Source organism: Osmerus mordax, assembly GCF_038355195.1.
Source record: "Osmerus mordax isolate fOsmMor3 chromosome 7 unlocalized genomic scaffold, fOsmMor3.pri SUPER_7_unloc_1_0, whole genome shotgun sequence".
NCBI classification, from domain to species: Eukaryota; Metazoa; Chordata; class Actinopteri; order Osmeriformes; family Osmeridae; genus Osmerus; species Osmerus mordax.
In genome coordinates, this window is record NW_027120339.1 from 10,001 (window position 1) to 20,000 (window position 10,000).

Sequence of the window (10,000 nt, forward strand, 5' to 3'; positions counted from 1 at the left end):
ATATTCAAGTTGGGATGGGGGGCACCGAGGTGAGTGGTGGTTGTCCCGAAAAAGCCCTCCCCTTTTCCGTAGCCCCGTTTAAAGTTCTGTTTGGGCTCCTGTTCAGCGGGGAAGCGCGTGCGCGTGGCAAACTTGACACCCCCGTGTTCCCCTGGTCCAGACCTTTCCAACGCCGCCTGAGTCAAGGTGCTACGACGTCCCCAAGTGGGGATGCCTGTAGATGAGCACATTTTCCCAACTTTGAATGTAAGTTTCCAGTATCATTGAAAATGTGGCCTCAAACGAGCAGTTTTGCCCCCGAACGTGGGATTTGGCTGGGGACGGTTTCTATATTCAAGTTGGGATGGGGGGCACCGAGGTGAGTGGTGGTTGTCCCCGAAAAAGCCCTCCCCTTTTCCGTAGCCCCGTTTAAAGTTTTGTTTGGGCTCCTGTTCAGCGGGGATGCGCGTGCGCGTGGCAACCTTGACACGCCCGTGTTCCCCTGGACCAGACCTTTCTAACGCCGCCTGAGTTAAGGTGCTACGACGTCCCTAAGTGGAGATGCCTGTAAATGAACACCTTTTCCCAACTTTGCACGTTTCCAGCTTGAGAGGAAAAGGGGCTTAAAATTCACAGTTATTCGCCCGAACGTGGATTTCGCTGGGGACGGTTTCTAAGTTCAAGTTGGGGACGGGGGGCACCGAGGTGAGTGGTGGTTGTCCCCGAAAAAGCCCTCCCCTTTTCCGTAGCCCCGTTTAAAGTTTTGTTTGGGCTCCTGTTCAGCGGGGAAGCGCGTGCGCGTGGCAACCTTGACACGCCCGTGTTCCCCTGGACCAGACCTTTCTAACGCCGCCCTGAGTTAAGGTGCTACGACGTCCCCAAGTGGGGATGCCTGTAGATGAGCACATTTTCCCAACTTTGAATGTAAGTTTCCAGTATCATTGAAAATGTGGCCTCAAACGAGCAGTTTTGCCCCCGAACGTGGGATTTGGCTGGGGACGGTTTCTATATTCAAGTTGGGATGGGGGGCACCGAGGTGAGTGGTGGTTGTCCCCGAAAAAGCCCTCCCCTTTTCCGTAGCCCCGTTTAAAGTTCTGTTTGGGCTCCTGTTCAGCGGGGAAGCGCGTGCGCGTGGCAAACTTGACACCCCCGTGTTCCCCTGGTCCAGACCTTTCCAACGCCGCCTGAGTCAAGGTGCTACGACGTCCCCAAGTGGGGATGCCTGTAGATGAGCACATTTTCCCAACTTTGAATGTAAGTTTCCAGTATCATTGAAAATGTGGCCTCAAACGAGCAGTTTTGCCCCCGAACGTGGGATTTGGCTGGGGACGGTTTCTATATTCAAGTTGGGATGGGGGGCACCGAGGTGAGTGGTGGTTGTCCCGAAAAAAGCCCTCCCCTTTTCCGTAGCCCCGTTTAAAGTTTTGTTTGGGCTCCTGTTCAGCGGGGATGCGCGTGCGCGTGGCAACCTTGACACGCCCGTGTTCCCCTGGACCAGACCTTTCTAACGCCGCCTGAGTTAAGGTGCTACGACGTCCCTAAGTGGAGATGCCTGTAAAATGAACACCTTTTCCCAACTTTGCACGTTTCCAGCTTGAGAGGAAAAGGGGCTTAAAATTCACAGTTATTCGCCCGAACGTGGGATTTCGCTGGGGACGGTTTCTAAGTTCAAGTTGGGACGGGGGGCACCGAGGTGAGTGGTGGTTGTCCCCGAAAAAGCCCTCCCCTTTTCCGTAGCCCCGTTTAAAGTTTTGTTTGGGCTCCTGTTCAGCGGGGAAGCGCGTGCGCGTGGCAACCTTGACACGCCCGTGTTCCCCTGGACCAGACCTTTCTAACGCCGCCTGAGTTAAGGTGCTACGACGTCCCAAGTGGGGATGCCTGTAGATGAGCACAATTTTCCCAACTTTGAATGTAAGTTTCCAGTATCATTGAAAATGTGGCCTCAAACGTGCAGTTTTGCCCCCGAACGTGGGATTTGGCTGGGGACGGTTTCTAAATTCAAGTTGGGATGGGGGGGCACCGAGGTGAGTGGTGGTTGTCCCCGAAAAAGCCCTCCCTTTTCCGTAGCCCCGTTTAAAGTTTTGTTTGGGCTCCTGTTCAACGGGGATGCGCGTGCGCGTGGCAAACATGACACGCCCGTGTTCCCCCTGGACCAGACCTTTCTAACGCCACCTGAGTTAAGGTGCTACGACGTCCCCAAGTGGGGATGCCTCTAAATGAAGCCAATTTTCTCCTATTTGAATGCACTCTCCCAGCCCAGAGAGGCATGTGCCTTAAAATTCACAGTTATTCACCCGAACGTGGGATTTTGTTGAGGACGGTTCTAAATTCAAGTTGGAACAGGGGGCACCGACGTGAGTGGTGTTTGTCCCCGAAAAAGCTCTCCCCTTTTCCGTAGCCCCGTTTAAAGTTTTGTTTGGGCTCCTGTTTAGCGGGGATGCGCGTGCGCGTGGCAACCTTGACACGCCCGTGTTCCCCTGGACCAGACCTTTCTAACGCCGCCTGAGTTAAGGTGCTACGACGTCCCTAAGTGGAGATGCCTGTAAATGAACACCTTTTCCCAACTTTGAATGTAAGTTTCCCAGTATCATTGAAAATGTGGCCTCAAACGAGCAGTTTTGCCCCCGAACGTGGGATTTGGCTGGGGACGGTTTCTAAATTCAAGTTGGGATGGGGGGAACCGAGGTGAGTGGTGGTTGTCCCCGAAAAAGCCCTCCCTTTTCCGTAGCCCCGTTTAAAGTTTTGTTTGGGCTCCTGTTCAGCGGGGATGCGCGTGCGCGTGGCAACCTTGACACGCCCGTGTTCCCCTGGACCAGACCTTTCTAACGCCGCCTGAGTTAAGGTGCTACGACGTCCCTAAGTGGAGATGCCTGTAAATGAACACCTTTTCCCAACTTTGCACGTTTCCAGCTTGAGAGGAAAAGGGGCTTAAAATTCACAGTTATTCGCCCGAACGTGGGATTTCGCTGGGGACGGTTTCTAAGTTCAAGTTGGGACGGGGGGCACCGAGGTGAGTGGTGGTTGTCCCCGAAAAAAGCCCTCCCCTTTTCCGTAGCCCCGTTTAAAGTTTTGTTTGGGCTCCTGTTCAGCGGGGAAGCGCGTGCGCGTGGCAACCTTGACACGCCCGTGTTCCCCTGGACCAGACCTTTCTAACGCCGCCTGAGTTAAGGTGCTACGACGTCCCCAAGTGGGGATGCCTGTAGATGAGCACATTTTCCCAACTTTGAATGTAAGTTTCCAGTATCATTGAAAATGTGGCCTCAAACGAGCAGTTTTGCCCCCGAACGTGGGATTTGGCTGGGGACGGTTTCTATATTCAAGTTGGGATGGGGGGCACCGAGGTGAGTGGTGGTTGTCCCCGAAAAAGCCCTCCCCTTTTCCGTAGCCCCGTTTAAAGTTCTGTTTGGGCTCCTGTTCAGCGGGGAAGCGCGTGCGCGTGGCAAACTTGACACCCCCGTGTTCCCCTGGTCCAGACCTTTCAACGCCGCCTGAGTCAAGTGCTACGACGTCCCAAGTGGGGATGCCTGTAGATGAGCACATTTTCCCAACTTTGAATGTAAGTTTCCAGTATCATGAAAATGTGGCCTCAAACGAGCAGTTTTGCCCCCGACGTGGGATTTGGCTGGGGACGGTTTCTATATTCAAGTTGGGATGGGGGGCACCGAGGTGAGTGGTGGTTGTCCCGAAAAAGCCCTCCCCTTTTCCGTAGCCCCGTTTAAAGTTTTGTTTGGGCTCCTGTTCAGCGGGGATGCGCGTGCGCGTGGCAACCTTGACACGCCCGTGTTCCCCTGGACCAGACCTTTCTAACGCCGCCTGAGTTAAGGTGCTACGACGTCCCTAAGTGGAGATGCCTGTAAATGAACACCTTTTCCCAACTTTGCACGTTTCCAGCTTGAGAGGAAAAGGGGCTTAAAATTCACAGTTATTCGCCCGAACGTGGGATTTCGCTGGGGACGGTTTCTAAGTTCAAGTTGGGACGGGGGCACCGAGGTGAGTGGTGGTTGTCCCCGAAAAAGCCCTCCCCTTTTCCGTAGCCCCGTTTAAAGTTTTGTTTGGGCTCCTGTTCAGCGGGGAAGCGCGTGCGCGTGGCAACCTTGACACGCCCGTGTTCCCCTGGACCAGACCTTTCTAACGCCGCCTGAGTTAAGGTGCTACGACGTCCCCAAGTGGGGATGCCTGTAGATGAGCACATTTTTCCCAACTTTGAATGTAAGTTTCCAGTATCATTGAAAATGTGGCCTCAAACGAGCAGTTTTGCCCCCCGAACGTGGGATTTGGCTGGGGACGGTTTCTATATTCAAGTTGGGATGGGGGGCACCGAGGTGAGTGGTGGTTGTCCCCGAAAAAGCCCTCCCCTTTTCCGTAGCCCCGTTTAAAGTTCTGTTTGGGCTCCTGTTCAGCGGGGAAGCGCGTGCGCGTGGCAAACTTGACACCCCCGTGTTCCCCTGGTCCAGACCTTTCCAACGCCGCCTGAGTCAAGGTGCTACGACGTCCCCAAGTGGGGATGCCTGTAGATGAGCACATTTTCCAACTTTGAATGTAAGTTTCCAGTATCATTGAAAATGTGGCCTCAAACGAGCAGTTTTGCCCCCGAACGTGGGATTTGGCTGGGGACGGTTTCTATATTCAAGTTGGGATGGGGGGGCACCGAGGTGAGTGGTGGTTGTCCCCGAAAAAGCCCTCCCCTTTTCCGTAGCCCCGTTTAAAGTTTTGTTTGGGCTCCTGTTCAGCGGGGATGCGCGTGCGCGTGGCAACCTTGACACGCCCGTGTTCCCCTGGACCAGACCTTTCTAACGCCGCCTGAGTTAAGGTGCTACGACGTCCCTAAGTGGAGATGCCTGTAAATGAACACCTTTTCCCAACTTTGCACGTTGCCAGCTTGAGAGGAAAAGGGGCTTAAAATTCACAGTTATTCGCCCGAACGTGGGATTTCGCTGGGGACGGTTTCTAAGTTCAAGTTGGGACGGGGGGCACCGAGGTGAGTGGTGGTTGTCCCCGAAAAAGCCCTCCCCTTTTCCGTAGCCCCGTTTAAAGTTTTGTTTGGGCTCCTGTTCAGCCGGGGAAGCGCGTGCGCGTGGCAACCTTGACACGCCCGTGTTCCCCTGGACCAGACCTTTCTAACGCCGCCTGAGTTAAGGTGCTACGACGTCCCCAAGTGGGGATGCCTGTAGATGAGCACATTTTCCCAACTTTGAATGTAAGTTTCCAGTATCATTGAAAATGTGGCCTCAAACGAGCAGTTTTGCCCCCGAACGTGGGATTTGGCTGGGGACGGTTTCTATATTCAAGTTGGGATGGGGGGGCACCGAGGTGAGTGGTGGTTGTCCCCGAAAAAGCCCTCCCCTTTTCCGTAGCCCCGTTTAAAGTTCTGTTTGGGCTCCTGTTCAGCGGGGAAGCGCGTGCGCGTGGCAAACTTGACACCCCCGTGTTCCCCTGGTCCAGACCTTTCCAACGCCGCCTGAGTCAAGGTGCTACGACGTCCCCAAGTGGGGATGCCTGTAGATGAGCACATTTTCCCAACTTTGAATGTAAGTTTCCAGTATCATTGAAAATGTGGCCTCAAACGAGCAGTTTTGCCCCCGAACGTGGGATTTGGCTGGGGACGGTTTCTATATTCAAGTTGGGATGGGGGGCACCGAGGTGAGTGGTGGTTGTCCCCGAAAAAGCCCTCCCCTTTTCCGTAGCCCCGTTTAAAGTTTTGTTTGGGCTCCTGTTCAGCGGGGATGCGCGTGCGCGTGGCAACCTTGACACGCCCGTGTTCCCCTGGACCAGACCTTTCTAACGCCGCCTGAGTTAAGGTGCTACGACGTCCCTAAGTGGAGATGCCTGTAAATGAACACCTTTTCCCAACTTTGCACGTTTCCAGCTTGAGAGGAAAAGGGGCTTAAAATTCACAGTTATTCGCCCGAACGTGGGATTTCGCTGGGGACGGTTTCTAAGTTCAAGTTGGGACGGGGGGCACCGAGGGTGAGTGGGTGGTTGTCCCCGAAAAAGCCCTCCCCTTTTCCGTAGCCCCGTTTAAAGTTTTGTTTGGGCTCCTGTTCAGCGGGGAAGCGCGTGCGCGTGGCAACCTTGACACGCCCGTGTTCCCTGGACCAGACCTTTCTAACGCCGCCTGAGTTAAGGTGCTACGACGTCCCCAAGTGGGGATGCCTGTAGATGAGCACATTTTCCCAACTTTGAATGTAAGTTTCCAGTATCATTGAAAATGTGGCCTCAAACGAGCAGTTTTGCCCCCGAACGTGGGATTTGGCTGGGGACGGTTTCTATATTCAAGTTGGGATGGGGGGCACCGAGGTGAGTGGTGGTTGTCCCCGAAAAAAGCCCTCCCCTTTTCCGTAGCCCCGTTTAAAGTTCTGTTTGGCTCCTGTTCAGCGGGGAAGGCGCGTGCGCGTGGCAAACTTGACACCCCCGTGTTCCCCTGGTCCAGACCTTTCCAACGCCGCCTGAGTCAAGGTGCTACGACGGTCCCCCAAGTGGGGATGCCTGTAGATGAGCAACATTTTCCCAACTTTGAATGTAAGTTTCCAGTATCATAGAAAATGTGGCCTCAAACGAGCAGTTTTGCCCCCGAACGTGGGATTTGGCTGGGGACGGTTTCTATATTCAAGTTGGGATGGGGGGCACCGAGGTGAGTGGTGGTTGTCCCCGAAAAAGCCCTCCCCTTTTCCGTAGCCCCGTTTAAAGTTTTGTTTGGGCTCCTGTTCAGCGGGGATGCGCGTGCGCGTGGCAACCTTGACACGCCCGTGTTCCCTGGACCAGACCTTTCTAACGCCGCCTGAGTTAAGGTGCTACGACGACGTCCCTAAGTGGAGATGCCTGTAAATGAACACCTTTTCCCAACTTTGCACGTTTCCAGCTTGAGAGGAAAAGGGGCTTAAAATTCACAGTTATTCGCCCGAACGTGGGATTTCGCTGGGGACGGTTTCTAAGTTCAAGTTGGGACGGGGGGCACCGAGGTGAGTGGTGGTTGTCCCCGAAAAAGCCCTCCCCTTTTCCGTAGCCCCGTTTAAAGTTTTGTTTGGGCTCCTGTTCAGCGGGGAAGCGCGTGCGCGTGGCAACCTTGACACGCCCGTGTTCCCCTGGACCAGACCTTTCTAACGCCGCCTGAGTTAAGGTGCTACGACGTCCCCAAGTGGGGATGCCTGTAAATGAACACCTTTTCCCAACTTTGAATGTAAGTTTCCAGTATCATTGAAAATGTGGCCTCAAACGTGCAGTTTTGCCCCCGAACGTGGGATTTGGCTGGGGACGGTTTCTAAATTCAAGTTGGGATGGGGGGCACCGAGGTGAGTGGTGGTTGTCCCCGAAAAAGCCCTCCCCTTTTCCGTAGCCCCGTTTAAAGTTTTGTTTGGGCTCCTGTTCAACGGGGATGCGCGTGCGCGTGGCAAACATGACACGCCCGTGTTCCCCTGGACCAGACCTTTCTAACGCCACCTGAGTTAAGGTGCTACGACGTCCCCAAGTGGGGATGCCTCTAAATGAAGCCAATTTCTCCTATTTGAATGCACTCTCCCAGCCCAGAGAGGCATGTGCCTTAAAATTCACAGTTATTCACCCGAACGTGGGATTTTGTTGAGGACGGTTTCTAAATTCAAGTTGGAACAGGGGGCACCGACGTGAGTGGTGTTTGTCCCCGAAAAAGCTCTCCCCTTTTCCGTAGCCCCGTTTAAAGTTTTGTTTGGGCTCCTGTTTAGCGGGGATGCGCGTGCGCGTGGCAACCTTGACACGCCCGTGTTCCCCTGGACCAGACCTTTCTAACGCCGCCTGAGTTAAGGTGCTACGACGTCCCTAAGTGGAGATGCCTGTAAATGAACACCTTTTCCCAACTTTGAATGTAAGTTTCCAGTATCATTGAAAATGTGGCCTCAAACGAGCAGTTTTGCCCCCGAACGTGGGATTTGGCTGGGGACGGTTTCTAAATTCAAGTTGGGATGGGGGGAACCGAGGTGAGTGGTGGTTGTCCCCGAAAAAGCCCTCCCCTTTTCCGTAGCCCCGTTTAAAGTTTTGTTTGGGCTCCTGTTCAGCGGGGATGCGCGTGCGCGTGGCAACCTTGACACGCCCGTGTTCCCCTGGACCAGACCTTTCTAACGCCACCCGAGTCAAGGTGCTACGACGTCCCTAAATGGGGATGCCTGTAGATGAGCACATTTTCCCAGCTTTGAATGTAAGTTTCCAGCATCATTGAAAATGTGGCCTCAAACGTGCAGTTTTGCGCCCGAACGTGGGATTTTGTTGAGGACGGTTTCTAAATTCAAGTTAGCATAAGGGGCACACGTGTGAGTTGTTATTTTCCCAGGATTGATGGTTTCCAATTCGGTAGCTCCGTTTAAAGTTTTGTTTGGGCTCCTGTTTAGCGGGGATGCGCGTGCGCGTGGCAACCTTGACACGCCCGTGTTCCCCTGGACCAGACCTTTCCAACGCCACCCGAGTCAAGGTGCTACGACGTCCCTAAGTGGGGATGCCTGTAGATGAGCACATTTTCCCAGCTTTGAATGTAAGTTTCCAGCATCATTGAAAATGTGGCCTCAAACGTGCAGTTTTGCGCCCGAACGTGGGATTTTGTTGAGGACGGTTTCTAAATTCAAGTTAGCATAAGGGGCACACGTGTGAGTTGTTATTTTCCCAGGATTGATGGTTTCCAATTCGGTAGCTCCGTTTAAAGTTTTGTTTTGGCCCCTGTTTAGCGGGGATGCGCGTGCGCGTGGCAAACTTGACACGCCCGTGTTCCCCTGGACCAGACCTTTCCAACGCCACCCGAGTTAAGGTGCTACGACGTCCCTAAGTGGAGATGCCTCTAAATGAAGCCAATTTCTCCTATTTGAATGCACTCTCCCAGCCCAGAGAGGCATGTGCCTTAAAATTCACAGTTATTCACCCGAACGTGGGATTTTGTTGAGGACGGTTTCTAAATTCAAGTTAGAATAAGGGGCACACGTGTGAGTTGTTATTTTCCCAGGATTGATGATTTCCAATTCGGTAGCTCCGTTTAAAGTTTTGTTTCGCTTCCCGTTTTCGTTGCGTAGCTCTGATTTGGCTGGGGATAGTTTTATACACTGCTTTAGAGTAAGACACATACGTGCGAGTTGTTTTCACATTGGAATTGACGATAGCCATTTCGGTGTTGACGTTTAACGTTTTCTTTCGCTTCCCGTTTCCGTTTTATCCAACCGATTTCGCTGGGGACAGTTTTGTTATTTAAGTTGGAGTGAGACGCAGCGACGTGCGTTGAAATTTCCGCCCTATCTGCGACGGTTCACGGTTGTAGCTCCGATTGAAGTTTTCTTTTGCTTCCCGTTTCGCGCACGCGCACGTGCGCGTTATTAGTCCCGGTTTTCCGTGTGCCCCCGGTTAATACCTTTCGAATGAGCCTATTTTGATCAAAATCCGTTGGGCGGAACCGAAAATGAGCTCGAAAAACGGTTTTCCCAGCTTCGCAGTGCATTTCCCAGCTTCTGACTTACAAGCGTAACATTGTCGCGGCCCCCAGTCCACCAGACAGCTACCATAGAGTATATAAGTCATCCTGGGAAAATGAATGGAAGTCAATGGCAGTATGACTTTACAGTGGTTTTGCCCATACTACACATATGGTGTATACACGGACCATGCACCATATGTGTCTCCCGCACACGGGTGAAAATGTATCCGCCTGAGAGGCACTCGGGGCGGGCACCCGATGGGGCATGAGACCCCCCCACCCCTGGTGGTCAAAAAAAAGTTAAAGTTTTTTTTTCCTTTCCTCCAGGCGCCTACTTGGCTCTGGGGCGCCCCAGAATCATGCCCCCCGACCCCGGCACTACCCGGGGGGCCGATGGGGGCCCTTTTTTTGAAATTTTTTTTTTCTCCATATTTGAAGCCCCGGCACAGGCTAGACCCATACCCCGACCCCGGGCACCCGCGAGCGGCCGGTAGGTGGCGTGTTATTGGGTCATTTTTTTTTTCTTGGCCGTTTTGAAGCCCCAGCGAGCCCCTGAGCCATACCCCGACCACGGCACTTCCCGGGCGGCCCCCCGTATAC